The 25,087-nt window shown below is 40.8% G+C and overlaps 1 protein-coding gene across 1 annotated transcript in view; it reads right to left on the minus strand.

The window, feature by feature from the left end:
- Positions 1–25,087, minus strand: part of dgkaa (diacylglycerol kinase, alpha a) — an 89,466-nt gene that overhangs the window by 57,592 nt on the left and 6,787 nt on the right. The window contains exon 3 of the mRNA XM_061902640.1: positions 17,933–18,092. The gene's annotated coding sequence lies outside the window, so the exon portion shown is untranslated. The remainder of the gene's footprint in view (positions 1–17,932; positions 18,093–25,087) is intronic.

Consider the following 25,087-nt stretch of genomic DNA (forward strand, 5'->3'; position numbering starts at 1 on the left):
GAATATGTACTGTACTGTGCAATCTACTAATAAAAGTATCAATCAATCAATCAAACTTACAATTTCATGGCTGCAACACGAGCCAAAGTGGTTGGGAAAGGGCATGTTCACCACTGTGTTACATCACCTTTTCTTTTAACAACACTCAATAAACGTTTGGGAACTGAGGAAACTAATTGTTGAAGCTTTGAAAGTGGAATTCTTTCCCATTCTTGTTTTATGTAGAGCTTCAGTCGTTCAACAGTCCGGGGTCTCCACTGTCGTATTTTACGCATACATAATCCACCACACAATTTCGATGGGAAACAGGTCTGGACTGCAGGCGGGCCAGGAAAGTACCCGCACTTTTTGTTTACGTGCTGAATGTGGCTTGGCATTGTCTTGCTGAAATAAGCAGGGGCGTCCATGAAAAAGACGGCGCTTAAATGGCAGCATATGTTGTTCCAAAACCAGTATGTACCTTTCAGCATTAATGGGGCCTTCACAGATGTGTAAGTTACCCATGCCTTAGGCACTAATGCACCCCCATACCATCACAGATGCTAGCTTTTGAACTTTGCGTTGATAACAGTCTGGATGGTTTGCTTCCCCTTTGGTCCGGATGACACAATGTTGAATATTTCCCAAAGAAATTTGAAATGTGGACTCGTCAGACCACAGAACACTTTTCCACTTTGCATCAGCCCATCTTAGATGATCTTGGGCCCAGAGAAGCCGGCGGCGCTTCTGGATGTTGTTGATATGCAAGTATGCAGCTGAGCTTCATCAGAGTGATTAAAGAGCCGCATGCGGCTCCGGAGCCGCGGGTTGTCGACCCCTGGTGTAAACAGAAAAGGGAGAATGGACGCATTTTGGCCTAAAACCCAAAGGTAAAGGTGACGTTGTAACACATGGTCATTTTCTAAGATAAAGATCTGAATTTGCGGAGCCGGGTTATTAACGATTTGTGGAGATTCATCGCAGCACTGTTTGGGTATTTTCGTACATGATAATGGTCTCAAAAACACAGAGAAAAAAAATCCCCACAACAGTTTCAATAGAACCCTGGCGATGATTGCCCCGCTGCGCCGGCCCTAACCTGGCGGTGATTGCTCCGCTGCTTGAGACAACATAAATACAAACATTAACATGCTAACTATACGATTTTTTTCTCTAATGGTATGTGACAAATGCTAAATGATAGCATGCTAACGATAGCTTGCTAGCATGCTAAAATTAGCTTTTTGAGTTACTTTTGCTACCCCAGAGTCATATAACTTGGTACGTGACACCTGTTAACTGTTTGCATGCTAACTGTAGCTTGCTAGTAAGCTAACTTAAGCATGTTAATTTTTTCATGTAATTTTACACTCTTTTTCTACATTTCCGTAGCCATACTCCTTACAGCTGTGTTACTTGAAATGTGAGACAAGCTAACTGTTAGCATGCCATCGTTAGCTTGCTAAAATTAGCATTACTTTTGCAACTGTTTACCACAGAGTCATATAACTTGGTACGTGACACTTGTTAACTGTTCGCATGCAAACAGTAGCTTGCTAGTAAGCTAACTTAAGCATGCTAACTTTGTAATCTAATTTTACACTTTTTTCTATGTTTTCGCAGCCATACACCTAGCAGTCATGTTACTTGACATGTGAGACATGCTAACTGTTAGCCTGCCATCGTAGGCTTGGTACGTGACAACTGTTAACTGTTTGCATGCAAACGATAGCTTGCTAGCAAGCTAACTTAAGCATGCTAACTTTTTCATCTAATTTTACACTCTTTTTCGACGTTCCCGCAGCCATACACCTTACAGCCGTCTTACTAGAAATGTGAGACATGCTAACTGTCAACATGATATCGTTAGCACACATGCTTAATGTTAGCATTTTAATGTGAACATGCTAACATGTGCACATTAAAGGGCAGAGATGAGCATCGCCACCACTCGTCGACTGGTGCTGAAAAAAGGTGCGGGGCGACCTTCAGGTTGTACAGGTACGACCATATAATCTCACTAAAACACTAGTAACACAATAAGCATATAAGGGATTTTCCAGAATTATCCTAGTAAATGTGTTTAATAACATCTGAATCGCTCCCACAGCCCTCGTCTTTTTTTTTCTCCCTAGTCCTTCACTCTGACTTTCCTCATCCACAAATCTTTCATCCTCGCTCAAATTAATGGGGAAATCGTCCCTTTCTCGGTCCGAATCGCTCTCGCAGCTGGTGGCCATGATTGTAAACAATGTTCAGATGTGAGGAGCTCCACAACCCGTGACGTCACGCACACATCGTCTGCTACTTCCGGTACAGGCAAGGCTTTTTTTATTAGCGACCAAAAGTTGCAAACTTTATCGTCGATGTTCTCTACTAAATCCTTTCAACAAAAATATGGCAATATCCCAAAATGATAAAGTATGACACATAGAATGGACCTGCTATCCCCGTTTAAATAAGAAAATCTCATTTCAGTAGGCCTTTAAAGTTATGTTGGTGGGTTTTTTTGCAGCTGTATGTGGAAAACGTGTTCGCCCGTATGCAAAGAAGTGACAAACGTTTGGGGGGAAAAAAAACAAACATGTTTTTACTGAGTTGTTGCACGGACGTAATCTGATCTCAAGGCGGCTGCAGCTTGGGCACGCTGACGTTGAAGAACACAACAGGAAGTGGTGGTTTATAATGTTTCACTTTGCAGAAAAAAAAAACTGCCGTTTTGTTGCGCTATTAGCTTTCTGGCGGGTTTGTAAAAAGAAGCGAGGCGGCGCCGTGACTCACTGCCTCACATCTGCATGTTGAATGCAGCGCCTCCCGGTTAAAAAAGGTCACATGAGGTTGGCGCGGTCACCGTGGGCGGGGGGGAGGCGGAGCTACGCGGGGAAGACTTCCAGGGCCCCCCTTTTTTCGCTCTCTCTCTCTCTCTCTTTTCTTTCCCTCCTCCCACATGTTAGTCAGCTGCTAATGGAGGGAAACACGCTGCATAGCAACCCGACGTGTCCACCGTCTCGCCGCCTCCGCCGCTTACTGCACACGCTCCAGTGAGGAGGAGGGTACACACACAAAAAAAAAAAGTCCATTCAAAGAAGGAAAAGTGGCGTTTGAGGGTTGCACAACATTGGACTTTCTGTACAAGAGGCGTGGGCTTTTACAGCACGCTTGCACAAACATGGCGTGGAAAAAAAAAAAAAAAAGGTCATCCCCGAGTGCACCTTGACATGATTGCAGCGCCGTAAAGAGCTTCTTTTATGGCCGTTTTACATTCAGTGGTAGGCAACAGGAACCTTTTAATGGAGGGGGAATTATCGGTGGGACGCAAGCCACTTAAGTAGGCAACATACCGGGAAAACCACACGGCATCCACTGGGTCAGGCCTCGGTGGAAGTCTGCACTCTCCCCGTCTATGCCTTTATATGCTAAGTAGTGCTTGGTTATTGTGGGGGCGTCTACCACTTCAAGACCTGCTTGGACTTTGGCATAAAAGGTTTATTTGGGACAGATACACAAACATAAATATCTGAAACAGTTATCCAATGTATGCGTCATAGTAGGGCTGGGTGATATATGGAATATACTCGATATGTCGTGGGTTGGTCTCTGTGCGATATAGAAAATGACTATATGGTGATATTGGAGTATACGTTCTCACGCAGTTGATTTTAGCTGCGAGCATTACACTACATGCGTTTCCCACTCTTTCTTGTCTCTCCTTCTCACAAACACTTAAACCAAGCGCACCTTCTTACACACGTCACATAAATGTATTTAGTCAACCACCGATTGTGCAAGTTCTCCCACTTAAAATGATGACAGAGGTCTGTAAATTTCATCATAGATACACTTCAACTGTGGGAGACAGAATGTGAAAAAAAAATCCAGGAATTCACACGGTAGGAATTTTAAAGAATTCATACGCCTGTACTGGCTCACCTGCACTGGCTTCCTGTGCACTTAAGATGTGACTTTAAGGTTTTACTACTTACGTATAAAATACTACACGGTCTAGCTCCATCCTATCTTGCCGATTGTATTGTACCATATGTCCCGGCAAGAAATCTGCGTTCAAAGGACTCCGGCTTGTTAGTGATTCCCAAAGCCCAAAAAAAGTCTGCGGGCTATAGAGCGTTTTCCGTTCGGGCTCCAGTACTCTGGAATGCCCTCCCGGTAAAAGTTCGAGATGCCACCTCAGTAGAAGCATTTAAGTCTCACCTTAAAACTCATTTGTATACTCTAGCCTTTAAATAGACTCCCTTTTTAGACCAGTTGATCTGCCGTTTCTTTTCTTTTTCTTCTATGTCCCACTCTCCCTTGTGGAGGGGGTCCGGTCCGATCCGGTGGCCATGTACTGCTTGCCTGTGTATCGGCTGGGGACATCTCTGCGCTGCTGATCCGCCTCCGCTTGGGATGGTTTCCTGCTGGCTCCGCTGTGAACGGGACTCTCGCTGCTGTGTTGGATCCGCTTTGGACTGGACTCTCGCGACTGTGTTGGATCCATTGTGGATTGAACTTTCACAGTATCATGTTAGACCCGCTCGACATCCATTGCTTTCCTCCTCTCCAAGGTTCTCAAAGTCATCATTGTCACCGACGTCCCACTGGGTGTGAGTTTTCCTTGCCCTTATGTGGGCCTACCGAGGATGTCGTAGTGGTTTGTGCAGCCCTTTGAGACACTAGTGATTTAGGGCTATATAAGTAAACATTGATTGATTGATTGATTGATTTGTAAATCATGGTGGAAAATAAGTATTTGGTCACTTCAAATAAGAAAGCTCTCTGGCTCTCACAGACCTGTAACTTCTTCTTTAAGAAGCTCTTCTGTCCTCCACTCGTTACCTGTATTAATGGAACCTGTTTGAACTCGTTATCTGTATAAAAGACACCAGTCCACAGCCTCAAACAGTCAGACTCCAAACACCTCTACGGCCAAGACCAAAGAGCTGTCGAAGGACACCAGGAAAAGAATTGTAGACCTGCACCAGACTGGGAAGAGTGAATCTACAATAGGCAAGCAGCTTGGTGTGAAAAAAATCAACTGTGGGAGCAAATATCAGAAAATGGAAGACATACAAGACCACTGATAATCTCCCTCGATCTGGGGCTCCACGCAAAATCTCATGCCGTGGAGTCAAAATGATCATGAGAACGCTGAGCAAAAATCCCAGAACCATACGGGGGGGACCTGGTGAATGACCTGCAGAGAGCTGGGACCAAAGTAATAAAGGCATGTCCGCCCCGTCTGAAGTTTGCCAGAGAGCACATGGGAGAATGTCATGTGGTCAGATGAAATAAAAATAGAACTTTTTTGGTATAAACTCAACTCGTCGTGTTTGGAGGAAGAAGAATACTGAGTTGCGTCCCAAGAACACCATACCTACTGTGAAGCATGGGGGTGGAAACATCATGCTTTGGGGCTGATTTTCTGCTAAGGGGACAGGACTATTGATCCGTGTTAAGGAAAGAATGAATGGGGCCATGTATCGTGAGATTTTGAGCCAAAACCTCCTTCCATCAGTAAGAGCTTTGAATGGTTGACCAAATACTTATTTTCCACCATCATTTACAAAAAAAATATTTAAAATTCCTACAATGTGAATTCCTGGATTTTTTTTTCACATTCTGTCTCTCACAGTTGAAGTGTACCTATGATGAAAATTACAGACCTATGTCATCATTTTAAGTGGGAGAACTTGCACAATCGTTTTTTTTGCCCCACTGTACGTATACTCCCTCGTGGAGCAGAGAGGTAGCAGCATGGGTAATATTAGCTGGGGTGTTAGCGGAGCCGTGCGAGTGGTAATACGAGAGAAAGAAGGTGCCAATCTGGTAACAAATGAAGGAAGAATTAATTCCAAAGAAAAACAGCATGGGGTCCATCGTCTGACGGTGGTTTGGCTTCAAGCGGGAATATGTCGAACAGACAACCATAATTTGTCAAGTGTGGGGCAAAAGCGTTTTTACAAAAAGTAGCATTACTGCTAATTTGTAGCATCATTTGAAGAGTCACCCGCTAGAGAATGAATTGTGCTTGAAACTCCGCATGTCAACATCTGCGGCCGACGCCACACCAACAAAATGCCGAAGTAACCATTTCCAGATGAACACCGTATGAAAAAAATAGTCAACAACAGAAGGAGATAACGTCAGCAGGAACCTATCACATAGCGAAGGACATACACTATTTGACTTCCTACTATTCAGCTCATTTTTATTTGACAGTTTTTGAACTATCTTGTGTGACATCATGCACAAAAGTGCACTTTATTTGTTTTAAACTATTGTAATGGCGTTCTGTACAAAAAGTGAACTTTAATTTAGTGTTGTTTTGATATGTCATCTTAGTGACATCATGCACAAAAGTGCACTCATGGCTTGTTTTAAAATGTCTCTGACAATATTGCACTTTCTGTTTTGGAAATGACATGAATGTTTGTGCCACTGCTTAATAACTGTTTAATAAATACATTTTTAGTTGTGATTTCCCTCTCTGCATGAAAGCTTAAAGACCCCGCGCAAAGTTTCATCGCGAGACTGCTCGAGGGGAAAATCCTCCATAGGGTGCCACTGGGGGGGGTTTGTGGTCTGAGCAGAGGCTGAATGAGCACCCCAGGTGATAACATCGGAGGGCCCCGACTGCCCACCTGAATTCATGTCCAACAATTGCAACTTTTTACTGTCATTATCAACTTCTGTGTTTATATTTTTAATTTTTTCTACTAATGGTGTGCCCCCGCATTTTTTTAATGAACAAAAGTGCGCCTTGGCTCCAAAAAGGTTGAAAAACACAGAAGTAGTGGACAGCAAGTGCACAATAGGAGCAAAAGCTTGTTGACTGCATGTCGGACAAGTTGTGTTGCGTTCATGACGGTCTGTTATTTGCAGCTCTAGGCAAACGCAGCAGAGTCCAAAGATCCCTCAAGTCCGGAATCAGCACTTCGTGTGTTTAATGCACATGTTCTGTGGCTGGGGATGGCGTCCAAGAAACGCTCCTCAGACTTCCACACGTTGCTGCTAAAAGCAGACACTGAAAAAAACGTGGGGCAAGTGAAAGCGGCGCTGAAATAACAGAAAAGCAGCCAGAGCGCGGTGAATCACAGACTTGACGGGGAAAAAGATGACGGCGGAGGAGGAGGAATGTTCATCAGTGGAGCGACCTGGCTTATGTAAGAGCTTCTTGTGGGGGCAGCCTTCTGTCACGTTGGAAATGAGAGAAAATACAAAACAACCTGTTCAGGCTCGCAAAGGCAGAGATGCTCTGCTTTCATGGCGGGCAGCGGTGTCGCTTCGTGCAGCCCGCCCACGGATCAATGTGCAGCAGGAAGTGCAATGCAACCTGAGTGCCGCACACTCAAAAGTAATGGGACGACTCACAGTCACTCTTCATCTTCTTCCACACCAAACTCACCCTTCGTCATCTTCCACACCAAACTCACCCTTCAACTTCTTCCACACCAAACACACCCTTCGTCCTCTTCCACACCAAACTCACATTCATCTTCTTCCACACCAAACTCACCCTTCATCTTCTTCCACACTAAACTCACCCTTCAACTTCTTCCACACCAAACACACCCTTCGTCCTCTTCCACACCAAACTCACATTCATCTTCTTCCACACCAAACTCACCCTTCATCTTCTTCCACACTAAACTCACCCTTCAACTTCTTCCACACCAAACACACCCTTCGTCCTCTTCCACACCAAACTCACATTCATCTTCTTCCACACCAAACTCACCCTTCATCTTCTTCCACACTAAACTCACCCTTCAACTTCTTCCACACCAAACACACCCTTCGTCCTCTTCCACACCAAACTCACATTCATCTTCTTCCACACCAAACTCACCCTTCGTCTTCTTCCACACCAAACTCACCCTTCAACTTCTTCCACACCAAACACACCCTTCGTCTTCTTCCACACCAAACTCACCCCTCATCTTCTTCCACACCAAACTCACATTCATCTTCTTCCACACCAAACTCACCCTTCGTCTTCTTCCACAGCAAACTCACCCTTCAACTTCTTCCACACACAACTCACCCTTCGTCTTCTTCCACACCAAACTCACCCCTCATCTTCTTCCACACAAAACTCACCCTTCGTCTTCTTCCACACCAAACTCACCCCTCATCTTCTTCCACACCAAACTCACCCTTCAGTTTCTTCCACACCAAACTCACCCTTCAGCTTCTTCCACACCAAACTCACCCTTCAACTTCTTCCACACCAAACACACCCTTCATCTTCTTCCACACCAAACTCACCCTTCAGCTTCTTTCACACCAAACTCACCCTTCGTCTTCTTCCACACAAAAGTCACCCTTCATCATCTTCCAAACTAAACTCACCCTTCATCTTCTTCCACACCAAACTCACCCTTCATCTTCTTCCACACCAAACTCACCCTTCGTCTTCTTCCACACCAAACTCACCCTTCGTCTTCTTCCACACCAAACTCAACCTTCATCTTCCACACCAAACTCACCCTTCATCTTCTTCCACACCAAACTCACCCTTTGTCTTCTTCCACACCAAACTCACATTCATCTTCTTCCACACCAAACTCACCCTTCGTCTTCTTCCACACCAAACTCACCCCTCATCTTCCACACCAAACAAACCCTTCATCTTCTTCCACACAAAATCAATCAATCAATCAATCAATGTTTACTTATATAGCCCTAAATCACTAGTGTCTCAAAGGGCTGCACAAACCACTACGACATCCTCGGTAGGCCCACATAAGGGCAAGGAAAACTCACACCCAGTGGGACGTCGGTGACAATGATGACTATGAGAACCTTGGAGAGGAGAAAAGCAATGGATGTCGAGCGGGTCTAACATGATACTGTGAAAGTTCAATCCATAATGGATCCAACACAGTCGCGAGAGTCCAGTCCAAAGCGGATCCAACACAGCAGCGAGAGTCCCGTTCACAGCGGAGCCAGCAGGAAACCATCCCAAGCGGAGGCGGATCAGCAGCGCAGAGATGTCCCCAGCCGATACACAGGCAAGCAGTACATGGCCACCGGATCGGACCGGACCCCCTCCACAAGGGAGAGTGGGACATAGAAGAAAAAGAAAAGAAACGGCAGATCAACTGGTCTAAAAAGGGAGTCTATTTAAAGGCTAGAGTATACAAATGAGTTTTAAGGTGAGACTTAAATGCTTCTACTGAGGTGGCATCTCGAACTGTTACCGGGAGGGCATTCCAGAGTACTGGAGCCCGAAATGAAAACGCTCTACAGCCCGCAAACTTTTTTTGGGCTTTGGGAATCACTAATAAGCCGGAGTCATTTGAACGCAGATTTCTTGCCGGGACATATGGTACAATACAATCGGCAAGATAGGATGGAGCTAGACCGTGTAGTATTTTATACGTAAGTAGTAAAACCTTAAAGTCACATCTTAATTGCACAGGAAGCCAGTGCAGGTGAGCCAGTACAGGCGTAATGTGATCAAACTTTCTTGTTCTTGTCAAAAGTCTAGCAGCCGCATTTTGTACCAACTGTAATCTTTTAATGCTAGACATGGGGAGACCCGAAAATAATACGTTACAGTAGTCGAGGCGAGACGTAACAAACGCATGGATAATGATCTCAGCGTCTTTAGTGGACAGAATGGAGCGAATTTTAGCGATATTACGGAGATGAAAGAAGGCCGTTTTAGTGACGCTTTTAATGTGTGACTCAAAGGAGAGAGTTGGGTCAAATATAACACCCAGATTCTTTACCGTGTCGCATTGTTTAATTGTTTAGTTGTCAAATGTTAGAGTTGTATTATTAAATAGAGTTCGGTGTCTAGCAGGACCGATAATCAGCATTTCCGTTTTTTTGGCGTTGAGTTGCAAAAAGTTAGCGGACATCCATTGTTTAATTTCATTAAGACACGCCTCCAGCTGACTACAATCCGGCGTGTTGGTCCGCTTTAGGGGCATGTAGAGTTGGGTGTCATCAGCATAAGACACGCCTCCAGCTGACTACAATCCGGCGTGTTGGTCAGCTTTAGGGGCATGTAGAGTTGGGTGTCATCAGCATAACAGTGAAAGCTAACACCGTATTTGCGTATGATGTCACCTAGCGGCAGCATGTAGATGCTGAAGAGTGCAGGGCCAAGGACCGAACCCTGGGGAACTCCACACGTTACCTTAACATAGTCTGAGGTCACATTGTTATGGGAGACACACTGCATCCTATCAGTAAGATAAGAGTTAACCCAAGACAGGGCTAAGTCTGACATACCAATTCGTGTTTTGATACGTTCTAATAAAATATTATGATCGACGGTATCGAAAGCGGCGCTAAGATCGAGGAGCAGCAACATAGATGACGCATCAGAATCCATCGTTAGCAATAGATCATTAGTCACTTTTGCGAGGGCTGTCTCCGTGGAGTGATTTGCCCTGAAACCGGATTGAAACGTTTCACATAGATTGTTAGACGCTAAGTGTTCATTTAACTGCTCCGCAACAATTTTTTCGAGGATTTTTGAAATAAAGGGAAGGTGAGACACCGGTCGGTAGTTTACCATGAGGTCAGGATCGAGGTTAGGTCTTTTAAGAAGAGGATGAATAACCGCTTTTTTGAATGCTGGGGGAACAGTGCCCGAGGAGAGTGATAAGTTTATAATATTTAGCACTGATGGACCTAATAATACAAAGAGCTCCTTGATCAGTTTCCCAGGAAGAGGGTCAAGTAAACATGTTGTCTGTTTTATTCCATTTACACGTTGTAACAATTCCTCTAATGTTATTTCCTCAAAACGAGAGAAACTATTTTGGAGGGCAGTATCCGCCGTATATACCATCGTATCCGTGTTAATAGAACTCCGTTGTAGCTGGGACGCATTGTCTTTAATCTCCTTTCTAATGACTTCAATTTTCTTACTAAAGAATTGCATAAAGTCATCAGCTGAGTGGGTGGAGCTACTGGAAGGGGTCCCTTGTTGGGTTAGCGATGCTACCGTACTAAACAAAAATTTAGGATCGTTTTTATTACGGTGGATGAGATTTGAGTAATATTTAGCTTTAGCTAAGGTAAGCATGCGTTTATAAGTTATTAAACCATCACTCCATGCTTGATGGTGCACCTCAAGTTTAGTCGTGCGCCATTTGCGTTCCAGCTTTCTACACTCTTCATCTTCTTCCACACCAAACTCACCCTTCATCTTCTTCCACACCAAACTCACCCTTCATCTTCTTCCACACCAAACACACCCTTCGTCTTCTTCCACATCAAATTCACCCTTCATTCATCCATCCATCCATTTTCTACCACTTGTCCCTTTTGAGGTCGCGGGGGGTGCTAGAACTTATCTCAGCTGCATTTGGGCGGAAGGCGGAGTACACCCTGGACAAGTCGCCACTTCATCACAGGGCCAACACTGATAGACAACATTCACACTCACATTCTAACCATTCAATCATGGTGAAATTGTGACATTTACTAAAGTTTTTACAGCATTTTTTTCTAAACGATTAAAAAAAGTTTTTTTTACTGTAAAAAACTGTGGTGCCGTTTTGGAATTTATACAGTAATACACCGAAAAATCTACAGTTGTTGATTTGCAGCAAAAACAAAAAAACAAACAAACTGGCAAGCCAGGCGCCAAAATTTTACTGTAAAATTGCATTTTTTAAAATTTACAATAAAATTAAAAAAATGTACATTTTACAGTAAAATTCTGACAACTGAGCTGCCCTTTGTTTGTACTATAAAACAGCAGTAATATACACCACATATTGAGATGAAATTATTGCAACTTACCATATTTTTTTTACATTGTAAAAGTAGCAATAGATTTCAAGGTAAAAAAATTGACATTTACTGAGGTTTTTATAGCATTTTTCTCTAAATGACAAAAACCTTTTTTTACTGTAATAAACTGTGGTGCCGTTTTGGCATTTACAGTAATACACTGAAAAATGTACACTTGTTGAGTTGCGGTTAAAAAACAAACAAAAAGAACTGGCAGCTCAGGTGCCAAAATTTTACAGTAAATCCATCCATTTTCTACCGCTTATTCCCTTTTTTTGGGGGGCCGCGGGGGGCGCTGGCGCCTATCTCAGCTACAATCGGGCGGAAGACGGTGTACACCCTGGACAAAATTGCAGTTTTTTTTTTTTATTAACAGTTAAAAAAACAAATGTAAATTTTACAATAAAATTCTGACAACTGAGCTGCCTTTTTCTATTTATTTTTTTACCATAAAAACAGCAGTATTATACACTACATTTTGAGGTAAAATTATTGCAACTTACCAAATTTTTTTTACATCGTAAAAGTAGCAATAGATTTCATGGTAAAATGTTTTTTAACATTTACTGAGGTTTTTACATCATAAATTTTTAAAAATAAAAACAACTTTTTTTTACTCTAATAAACTGTGGTGCCGTTTTGGCATTTACAGTAATACACTGAAAAATGTACACTTGTTGAGTTGCGGTTAAAAAACAAACAAAAAAAACTGGCAGCTCAGGTGCCAAAATTTTACAGTAAATCCATCCATTTTCTACCGCTTATTCCCTTTTTTTAGGGGGTAGAGGGGGGCGCTGGCGCCTATCTCAGCTACAATCGGGCGGAAGGCGGGGTACACCCTGGACAAAATTGCAGTTTTTTTTTAATTAACAGTTAAAAAAACAAATGTAAATTTTACAATAAAATTCTGACAACTGAGCTGCCTTTTTTAATTTATTTTTTCACCATAAAAACAGCAGTATTATACACTACATTTTGAGGTGAAATTATTGCAACTTACCATATTTTTTTTACATTGTAAAAGTAGCAATTGATTTCATGGTAAAAAAAAATTTAACATTTACTGAGGTTTTTACATCATAAGTTTTTAAAAATAAAAACAACTTTTTTTACTCTAATAAACTGTGGTGAAGTTTTGGCATTTACAGTAATACACTGAAAAATTTACACTTGTTGAGTTGCGGTTAAAAAACAAACAAAAAGAACTGGCAGCTCAGGTGCCAAAATCTTTTACAGTAAATCCATCCATTTTCTACCGCTTATTCACTTTTTTTAGGGAGTCGCGAGGGGCGCTGGCGCCTATCTCAGCTACAATCGGGCGGAAGGCGGGGTACACCGTGGACAAAATTGCATTTTTTTTTTATTAACAGTTAAAAAAAGAAATGTAAATTTTACAATAAAATTCTGACAACTGAGCTGCCTTTTTTTATTTATTTTTTTTTACCATAAAAACAGCAGTATTATACACTACATTTTGAGGTGAAATTATTGCAACTTACCATATTTTTTTTACATTGTAAAAGTAGCAATAGATTTCATGGTAAAAATTTTTTTAACATTTACTGAGGTTTTTACATCATAAATTTTTAAAAATAAAAACAACTTTTTTTACTCTAATAAACTGTGGTGCCGTTTTGCCATTTACAGTAATACACTGAAAAATTTGCACTTGTTGAGTAGCGGTTGAAAAACAAAAAAAAAGAACTGGCAGCTCAGGTGCCAAAATTTTTACAGTAAATCCATCCATTTTCTACCGCTTATTCCCTTTTTTTATGGGGGTCGCGGGGGGCGCTGGCGCCAATCTCAGCTACAATCGGGCGGAAGGCGGTGTACACCCTGGACAAAATTGCATTTTTTTTTTAATTAACAGTTAAAAAAACAAATGTAAATTTTACAATAAAATTCTGACAACTGAGCTGCCTTTTTTAATGTATTTTTTACCATAAAAAGAGCAGTATTATACACTACATTTTGAGGTGAAATTATTGCAACTTACCATATTTTTTTTACATTGTAAAAGTAGCAATAGATTTCATGTTAAAAAATTTTTTAACATTTACTGAGGTTTTTACATCATAAATTTTTAAAAATAAAAAACTTTTTTTTACTCTAATAAACTGTGGTGCCGTTTTGGCATTTACAGTAATACACTGAAAAATTTGCACTTGTTGAGTAGCGGTTAAAAAACAAACAAAAAGAACTGGCAGCTCAGGTGCCAAAATTTTTACAGTAAATCCATCCATTTCTACCGCTTATTCCCTTTTTTGGGGGGGTCGCGGGGGGCGCTGGCGCCAATCTCAGCTACAATCGGGCGGAAGGCGGTGTAAACCCTGGACAAAATTGCATTTTTTTTTTATTAACATTTAAAAAAACAAATGTAAATTTTACAATAAAATTCTGACAACTGAGCTGCCTTTTTTAAAATGTTTTTCCTCATAAAAACAGCAGTATTATACACTAAATTTTGAGATGAAATTATTGCAATCTACCACATTTTTTTTTTTTTACATTGTAAAAGTAGCAATAGATTTCATGGTAAAAAAAATTGTAACATTTACTGAGGTTTTTACATCATACATTTTTAAAAATGAAAACAACTTTTTTTTACTGTAATAAACTGTGGTGCCGTTTTGGCATTAACAGTAATACACCCAAAAATCTACACTTGTTGATTGATGGGGAAAAATACAAACCGGCAGCTCAGGTGCCAAATTTTTACTGTAAAATTGTAGTTTTTTTATTTACAGTAAAAAACAAATGTACATTTTACAGTAAAATTATGAAAACTAAGCTGCCTTTTTTTTTTTACTATAGAAACAGCAGTGATATACACCACATATTGAGATGAAAATATTGCAACTTACCACATTTTTTTTACATTGTAAAAGTAGCAATAGATTTCAGGGTAAAAAAATGGGACATTTACTGAGGTTTTTACAGCATTTTTCTCTTAATGACAAAAACTTTTTTTACTGTAATAAACTGTGGTGCCGTTTTGGCATTTACAGTAATACACCGAAAAATCTAGACTTGTTGAGTTGCGGTTAAAAAAAAAACAAAAAAAACTGGCAGCTCAGGTGCCAAAATTTTACAGTAAAATTGCAGGTTTTTTTTATTAACAGTTAAAAAAACAAATATGAATTTTATAGTAAAATTCTGACAACTGAGCTGCCTTTTTTTTTTTTTTTTTCACCATAAAAACAGCAGTATTATACACTACATTGTGAGGTGAAATTATTGCAACTTACCACATTTTTTTTACATTGTAAAAGTAGCAATAGATTTCATGGTAAAAATTTTTTTAACATTTACTGAGGTTTTTACATCATAATTTTTTAAAAATGAAACCAACTTTTTTTTTACTGTAATAAACTGTTGTGCCGTTTTGGCATTAACAGTAATACACCCAAAAATCTACACTTGTTGATTGATGGGAAAAATACAAACCGGCAGCTCAGGTGCCAAAATTTTACAGTAAAATTGCAGTTTTTTTATTTACAGTAAAAAAAACAAATGTAAATTTTACAGTAAAATTATGAAAACTGAGCTGCCATTTTTTTTAACCTTAAAAACAGCTGTGATATATATACCACATATTGAGGTGAAATTATTGCAAATTACCATATATTTTTTTTTACATTGTAGTTGAAAAAATAAATAAACTAAAATGCATCAAAAATGGTGTAATAATAGTATTGACTGTGAGAAGAGGCCCTCTGGGGCCAAACATAACTGCGACGTGAAAACCACTTTGATACCTCTGGCCTAGAAGCATCTCTGCTCCAACTGAGACAGGAAAAGTTCTTTTGCAGTTCCTAAAACATTACTCACCTTTTCCAAATGCCTCAAAACCAATTATGAAAATTTGGCGATGACATCATCACACTCTCAGCTGCGATCCCCCCATCAATGCCATCTATAGACTGCAATCTAGTGCGATACACCACTGATTGATTGTAATGATTGACATGTGTCACCATCATCATATAGTACAACCTTGTGGACAGCCTTCCCAGGAGAGTTGAAGCTGTAATAGCTGCAAAAGGTGGACCCACATCATATTGACCCCTATGGGTTAGGAATGGGATGGCATTTCAAGTTCATATGTGAGTCAAGGCAGGTGGCCAAATACTTTTGGCAACATAGTGTATGTTTATATACACTATATTGCCAAAAGTATTTGGCCACCCATCCAAATGATGAAAATCAGGTGTCCTAATCACTTGGCCCGGTGTATCAAATGAGGCAATTAGGCATGGAGACTGTTTCTACCAACCTTTGTGAAAGAATGGGCTGTCTTAGTGATTTCCAGCATGGAACTGTCATAGGATGCCACCTGTGCAACAAATCCAGTCGTGAAATTTCCTCGCTCCTAAATATTCCAAAGTCAACTTTGTTATAAGTAAAGTGAAGAGTTTGGGAACAACAGCAACTCAGCCACCAAGTGGTAGGCCACGTAAACTGGTGCACAAAGCAAGGTCCATAAAGACATGGATGACAGAGTCTGGTGTGGATGAACTTGACTGGCCTGCACAGAGTCCTGACCTGAATCCGATAGAACACCTTTGGGATGAATTAGAACGGAGACTGAGAGCCAGGCCTTCTCCACAAACATCAGTGTGTGACCTCACCAATGAATGGTGGACAATCCCTATAAACAGACTCTGCAACCTTGTGGACAGCCTTCCTAGGAGAGTTGAAGCTGTAATAGCTGCAAAAGGTCATATTGACCCCTATGTGTTAGGAATGGGATGGGACTTCAAGTCAAGGCAGGTGGCCAAATACTTTTGGAAATATATTGTATTTTTTACAGATGTTTATTGGGATAAGGTAAACATCTGTTCAGTATTTGAACATAAAAGTATTTGATTGTGAGGCATTAAAGGCCACAAAATGCAACGGGTCCATCAGAGCCACATACGCTGGCTGAGTAACAACAATATGAACGTTGCCCGTAAAATTTCTTTGCCAGTTTCTGCATCCCAGAGGCATCATTCTTTGGTGTTTCTGCACCTGCGGTTCCCGCACAAAGTTGCAACATTGTTTGTCAACACTGTCTGCTCTCATTTTCTCACACATTTTGACCCTTTAATGTGCTGTACACTCTGTCCTCCTTGACATATGATGACCTCATCCCAATAAACATCTGTTCAGTATTTGAACATACAAGTGTTTGATTGTGAAGCATTAAAAGCCACAAAATGCAACGGGTCCATCAGAGCCACAAACGCTGGCTGAGTAACAATATGAACGTTGCCCGTAAAATTTCTTTGCCAGTTTCTGCATCCCACAGGGATCATTCTTTGGTGTTTCTGCACCTGCGGTTCCCGCACAAGGTTGCAACATTGTTTGTCAACACTGTCTGCTCTCATTTTCTCGCACATTTTGACCCTCTGATGTGCTGTACACTCTGTCCTCCTTGACATATGATGACCTCATCCCAATAAACATCTGTTTAGTATTTGAACATACAAGTGTTTGATTGTGAGGCATTAAAAGCCACAAAATGCAACGGGTCCATCAGAACCACAAACGCCGGCTGAGTAACAGCAACATGAACGTTGCCCGGAAAACTTCTCTGCCAGTTTCTGCATCCCACAGGGATCATTCTTTGGTGTTTCTGCACCTGCGGTTCCCGCACAAGGTTGCAACATTGTTTGTCAACACTGTCTGCTCTCATTTTCTCGCACATTTTGACCCTCTGATGTGCTGTACACTCTGTCCTCCTTGACATATGATGACCTCATCCCAATAAACATCTGTTCAGTATTTGAACATACAAGTGTTTGATTGTGAGGCATTAAAAGCCACAAAATGCAACGGGTCCCTCGGACCCACAAACGTCGGCTGAGCAACAACAACATGAACATTACACAAGGGTTAACATTCCCATTAAAACCGCATTTGGTTGCCCGGCACGTTCTGCAGTTGACCCGTGATATAAGTATTCCAAAAAGAGTGTGAATGAGGTGTCATAGTGTCAGCCCGGTCTGTGAGAGGTGTTGCTAAAAACTGCCGTCCTCTCTAAATAGTCCAGACCGGTTGGGTACTTGTAACTTAATAAGAGCGCTGGCTGGCAGGAACATGCACACTCTGCAAACACCACCGGGGAAGTCAATCAGGAAGGAGAGCAAAAACACAACAAAAGCATTGAAGTCCCTCGACGTGCCAGGCGGACATGTCGGCTTTCTCTTACCGTGGCTCTGCCGGGCACCAGGAGAGTCCTCTCGCGTCCCCCGGCAGGGAGGAGGTGCAACGGGGGAGAAGCGGAGCAGAGGTGGGCTGAGAGTGACCGCCGTGGCCGAGTGAGCAGGCGCCGCCTCGGATCCTCCTTCTGTCGCCGCCCGCTGATGCATCTGCACGAGAGAGAGAGAGAGAGAGAGAGAGAGAGTTAGAGAGAAAGTGGGGGTGGGTGGGCGAGATAGCTCACAACTTGATCGGTTTCACGCAAGTTTGGTGTGTTCATTTTTACTCATGCTACTTTCCCCTAAAGGAGACGAGCCGACCGATTTTGTCCAAACTTGGGAGAAAAAAAAAGAAATAGCAGGAAACTCCAACTGTCATGAAAATGTGCTTTTCACCGTGAAAAAGAGGGCAAGAGTCAACTGAAATGTCACAGACATGTCTAAACAGACATACAGGGCCGCCCCTAACTAAACTGGGGCCCTGGGAAGACTGACAATTCAAGCCCCCCCCAGCCCCCCCGCCGAAAGTGAAACTTTTTTAATACTCTTTTTAATCACAAGTTGTGTACTAAAACATACAGTATATAATACAATCCCTGTTTCCATATGAGTTGGGAAATTGTGTTAGATGTAAATATAAACGGAAAACAATGATTTGGAAATCATTTTCAACCCATATTCAGTTGAATATGCTACAAAGACAACATATTTGATGTTCAAACTGATTTTGCAAATAATCATTAACTTTAGACTTTGATGCCAGCAACACATGAGAAAGAAGTTGGGAAAGGTGGCAATAAATACTGATAGAGTTGGGGAATGCTCATCAAACACTTATATGGAACATCCCACAGGTGTGCAGGCTCATTGGGAACAGGTGGGTGCCATGATTGGGTATAAAGGCAGCATCCATGAAATGCTAAGTAATTCACAAACAAGGATGGGGTGAGGGTCACCACTTTGTATGCAAATTGTCGAACAGTTTTAGAACAACATTTCTCAACGAGCTATAGCAAGGAATTTAGGGATTTTACCATTTAAGGTCCGTGAAATCATCAAAAGGTTCAGAGAATCTGGAGAAATCACTGCACGTAAGCGATGATATTACGCCCCTTTGATCCCTAAGGCGGTACTGCATCCAAAACTGACATCAGTGTGTAAAGGATATCACCGCATGGGCTCAGGAACACTTCATAAAACCACTGTCAGTAACTACAGTTGGTCTATCTCAGCTGCACATGGGTGGACAAGTCACCACCTCATAATATATCATTCTTTACTGTCATAAAACTAAGTTTAAACAGAGTTGATTACAACGTAAATAGAAATAATCTCTTCTAGGGTCAAACTTAACCATCAGAAAAAGCTTTACGGTCCCATTTTAACACTCTTAGTGGTCAAAATACAAGTGTAAAAAGAGGTTAACCACCATTACCCGAGAATGTGTGTTTGTAAACAATCTTTCCAGTTGGATTTAATAGAAATAATTTGTTCCAAAGTGAAACTGTGGCCATCATAACAGCTTTATTAAGTGTACAGGCAGTGTTTTAAGTCACATTTTAACATTCTTAATAGGGCTGGGCGATATGGCCTTTTATTAATATCTCGATATATTTAGGCCAGGGATGTCCAAAGTGTGGCCCGGGGGCCATTTGCGGCCCGCAGGGAATTTTTTAACGGCCCAACGGCAAATTCTAAAAATAGGATTAAAAAAATACAAAACATAAACAGCGGTATAAAAGAGCAAACAGGTGAAATTTAACAAGAAAATGTTACAATTTTGAGTCTAATAACACAAAGCTGCCATGCAGGCTGTTTCTTTCTTAAAAAAAAAAAAAAAGAATCAAAATCAATGTCATTATGAATTATTGACCTATTCAAGGCTCCAATTACGTCACATTAAATATTCCACTTTGAGACATTTTTTGTGTAAAATGTTGCATATTTTGTGTTTGCCACACGTTTTTGTTTTAAAATGAACAAACAAAAAACATAAACAACAATAAAACTTACAATTGACGGATAGATCTTAAGTTGATCTCGAGATTATTGTGTTAAAAGTAAACAAAATAATTATGATTTACGTTTTAACACTTTAATGCATGGGTGTCAAACTCTGGCCCGCGGGCCAAATTTGGCCCGCGCTGTAATTTGACCCCCTTAACATGCTTCAAAACTCACCAAATTTGACACACACGTCGGTATACCAAACCTTCCCAACTTATTAAGCAACCAATCCCCCAAAATGAAAATTGCGCTCTAGCGCCCCCCTAGGAAAAAAATTACAGACAAAACTGCATGTAACTTCTGTTAGGAATGTCATAGCGACATGAAACAAAAACTCCTATGTAGGTCTGACTTAGACCCAATTTTCATACACTCACTTCTTTCAGCAAAAATCTACAGGAAGTTGGCAAAAACCCCTTCAAAATAAAATGTTCGCCAAAAATGCAATTTTTGCCTCTTTGCGCGGTAATTTAAGCCCTTTAAAATGCTTCAAAAGTCACCAAACTTGGCGCACACATAAGGACTGGCGAATATTGCGATCTAATGAAAAAAACCAAACACCAAAACTCAAAATTGTGCTCTAGCGCTATTTTTGAATTAAACACTGAAAAAACTGCTCCTAGGAAGAAAACACAGACAAAATTGCTTGTAACTTCCGGTAAGAATGTCGGAGAGACATGAAACAAAAACCTCTATGTAGGTCTCGCTTAGACCTACATTTCATAGATTGACAACCCCCAACAAAAATCAACAGGAAGTTTGCAATCCCCCCTTCAAAACAAAAGTTTTGTAAAAACCGGTCACCTTTCTTCAAACATTATCTCCTCTGAGTGCGTTTGTGGTTTTGGCTTCAAACTCACACAGGAGAGAGATTGAACCCTTTTGATTAAAAGTATAGAACAGAGTTTTGATAAGTTCTCAAGTTTTGATTTTAGGCGCCTTCAAAGAACCCCTGTGCAAAGTCTCCTAAAAAATGTCATTTTTGCCTCTTTGAGCTGTTATTTGACCACCTTAAAATGCTTCTCAACTCACCAAACTTGACACACACATCAGGTCTGGCAAAAAATGCGATCTGATGAAAAAACCTAACCTCAAAACTCAAAATTGCGCTCTACCGCCCCCCTAGGAATACAACACGGACAAACTGCTCCTAGGAAGAAAACACAGACAAAACTGCTTGTAACTTCCGGTAGGAATGTCAGAGAGACATGAAACCAAAAAAAAAACTATGTAGGTCTCACTTAGACCTACATTTTAATAATTAACATACTTTAGCAAAAATCAACAGGAAGTTTGATATTTTCACTTCAATACAACAACTGCATTACTTTCACAATGCATTAGATTCTCAAAATAGTGGCTCCAAGGCGTCTTCTGGCGCTTATCCGGCCGTGGGTCTCGGGGGCAGCAGCCAAAGGTGGACCCGACCAACGCTGCTTGCAGCTTTAATTTCATTTGGCCCTTGAGGCAATAATAAATCAACATTAGATCTGGCCCGCCGGTATTATACAGTGGCGGTGCCGCTGTATCACCACATTCAACGCTAATTCTCATACTTGCCAACCCTCCCGATTTTTCCAGGAGAATCCCGAATTTCAGTGCCTCCCCCCCGAAAATCTCCCGGGGCAACCATTTTCCCAAATTTCCACCCGGACAACAATATTGGGGGCGTGCCTTAAAGATACTGCTTTTAGCATCCTCTACAACATGTCGTCACGCCCGCTTTTCCTCCATACAAACAGCGAGTCACATTAGTCACATTATATATGCGGCTTCTAATAACACGTTAGTGAATGCAAGACATACTTGGCCATCAGCCATACAGGTCACACAGAGGGTGGCCGTATAAACAACTTTAACACTGTTACACCACACTGTGAACCCACACCAAACAAGAATGACAAACACATTTCGGGGGAACATCCACACCGTAACACAACATAAACACAACAGAACAAATACCCAGAACCCCTTGCAGCATTAACTCTTCCAGGACGCTACAATATACACCCCCGCTACCAACAAAACTCGATTTTGCATGTCACTATAAAGTTATATAAGCCTTGCTTGTTCAATATTCAATGCAAAACTTGTTTGGGTCCCTATTAAAAGGTTAAGTTGTTCAACTTTGGCCCTCGGCTTTGTTCAGTTTAGAATTTTGGCCCACTCTGTATTTTAGTTTGACACCCCTGCTTTAATGAGTACGACCCTTTTGGATCCCCAATAATTTTAGTGTGATTTTTTTTTTTTTAAGTGTCATTGCTCCAAAAATAATAATGAATTAAAATCAATGTTGTTATGACTTATTGACCTTTTTAAAGCTACACTCATTATATAATCTAAAATATTCCACTTAAAAATGTTATTGCGTGAAAATATTGCATATTTTGTGTTTTTCCATAAAAAAATTGTTTTCTTAGACAAAAAGGGCATACAACTTAATTTTTTTTAAATGTTGTATTGACAGATAGACCTAATGTTGATGTAGAGATTTAAGCCTATAATAATAATAATAATACTGAATAATGACACATTTTTTTACATTTTTTTGGTGTCCCCGGGATCAAGCCTGAGTGAAGGCCTAAATGTATATTTTTTATACATATATTGCATTGGTTTTTAAAATAAAAAATATCAAAATGGCCCCAGCTTGCTTTGATTTTTCAGTGTGCGGCCCTCAGTGGAAAAAGTTTGGACACCCCTGATTTAGGCCATGTCACGATACACCATATATATCTCCATATTTTGCCTTAGCCTTGAATGAACACTTGATGCATGTAATCACAGCAGTATGATGATTCTATTTGTCCACATTCAAACATTCTTCTTCATACTGCATTAATATATGCTACTTTTAAACTTTCATGCAGAGAGGGAAATCGCAACTAAAAGTGTATTTATCAAACAGTTATTAAGCAGTGGCACAAACATTCATGTCATTTCCAAAACAGAAAGTGCAAGATTGTCAGACATTTTAAAACAAGCTACGAGTGCACTTTTGTGCATGATGTCACTAAGATGACATATCAAAACAACACTAAATTAAAGTGCACTTTTAGTACAGAACGCCACTACAATAGTTTAAAAAAAAAAATAGAGTGCACTTTTGTGCATGATGTCACACACGATATTTCAATAAGGGTCAAATAAAAATGAGCTGCATAATAGGAAATCAAATAATGCTCGTCCTTCACTAAGTGGTAGGTTCCTGCGGATGTTATCTCCTTCTGTTGACTATTTTTTTTCATACGGTGTTGATGTGGAAATAGTTGCTTCGGCATTTTGTGGGTGTGGCACCGAACGGAGATGTTGAAGGTGCGCTTGTTTTAAGTCTCTGTGAGAAGGAGGGACAAGAAAGAGTGGGAAGAGCCTGCAGTGTAATGCCGTCAGCTAAAAGCAACTGTGTGAGAACGTATACTCCAATATCACGATAGTCATTTTCTGTATCGGACAGGGACAAACCCGCGATATATCGAGTATATTCCATATATTGCCCAGGCCTAATTCTTAACAGTCAAAATTTAAGTGTAAAAAGAAGTCATTCTTAATATATAATATATACTGATATATAATAATGTAGTATACCAGTATATGTTATATACTTTATATATAATATGTAAATATTACATATTGCTACTATGGTACTTTTGTCTACTTTATACATTTTGTTTTGTTTTGTGCACTTGTGTGCACGAGCCTTTCCATCCTTATCCCTTGTGGATAATTAAAGTTTGTCGAAGTTGAAGTTTAAGTCTAAATTTAGGAGGACAACTACTTTTGTGGGGCTTTAAATCCAACTAAAATATGATTAGAACTCTTAGGTCTGTGTTGCGAAATTTAACAAAAATACATCGGTGTTCGTTTTGTTCGTTTGTTGCTTCTTAGGCATGGAGACTGTTTCTACAAACATTTGTGAACTGTCATTGGATGCCAACTGTGCGACAAATCCAGTCGTGAAATTCCCTCCTCCTAAATATTCCAAAGTCAACCATCAGCTTTAATATAAGAAAAGTGAAGAGTTTGGGAACAACAGCAACTCAGCCACCAAGTGTAGGTCACGTAGACAAAGAGGGGGTTAGCGGATTTAACATAACTGCAAAGTCCATAAAGACATGGATGACAGAGTCTGGTGTGGATGAACTTGACTGGCCTGCACAGAGTCTTGACCTGAACCCGATAGAACACCTGTGGGTTGGATTTGAACGGAGGCTGAGAGCCACGCCTTCTCCACCAACATCAGTGTGTGACCTCACAAATGCGCTTTTGGAAGAATGGTGGAAAATTCCTACAAACACACTCCGCAACCTTGTGGACAGCCTTCCCAGAAGAGTTGCAGCTGTAATACCTGCAAAAGGTGGACTGTCTTTTATGGCGCTTTAGATCCAACTAAAGTATGATTATAACTCTTAGATCTATGTTGCGAAATAAAAAAAAAAAACCTCTGTGTTCGTTTTGTTTGTTATTTGCTTCTTAGGCATGGAGACTGTTTCTACAAACATTTGTGAAAGAATGGGCCGCTCTCAGTAATTTCCAGCGTGGAACTGTCATAGGATGCCACCTGTGCGACAAATCCAGTCATGAAATTCCCTCCTCCTAAATATTCCAAAGTCAACCATCAGCTTTAATATAAGAAAAGTGAAGAGTTTGGGAACAATAGCAACTCAGCCACCAAGTGTAGGCCATGTAGACAAAGAGGGGGTTAGCGGATTTAACATAACTGCAAAGTCCATAAAGACATGGATGACAGAGTCTGGTGTGGATGAACTTGACTGGCCTGCACCCGATGGAACACCTGTGGGTTGGATTTGAACGGAGGCTGAGAGCCACGCCTTCTCCACCAACATCAGTGTGTGACTTCACTAATGCACTTTTGGAAGAATGGTGGGAAATTCCTACTAACACACTCCGCAACCTTGTGGACAGCCTTCCCAGAAGAGTTGAAGCTGTAATACCTGCAAAAGGTGGACTGACTTTTATGGGGCTTTAAATCCAACTAAATCCAACTAAAACATGATTATAACTCTTAGATCTATGTTGCGAAATAAATAAAAAAAACCTCTGTGTTCGTTTTGTTTGTTTGTTGCTTCTTAGGCATGGAGACTGTTTCTACAAACATTTGTGAAAGAATGGGCCGCTCTCAGTAATTTCCAGCGTGGAAA

This window comes from Nerophis ophidion, linkage group LG06 (assembly GCF_033978795.1).
Source record: "Nerophis ophidion isolate RoL-2023_Sa linkage group LG06, RoL_Noph_v1.0, whole genome shotgun sequence".
NCBI lineage: Eukaryota > Metazoa > Chordata > Actinopteri > Syngnathiformes > Syngnathidae > Nerophis > Nerophis ophidion.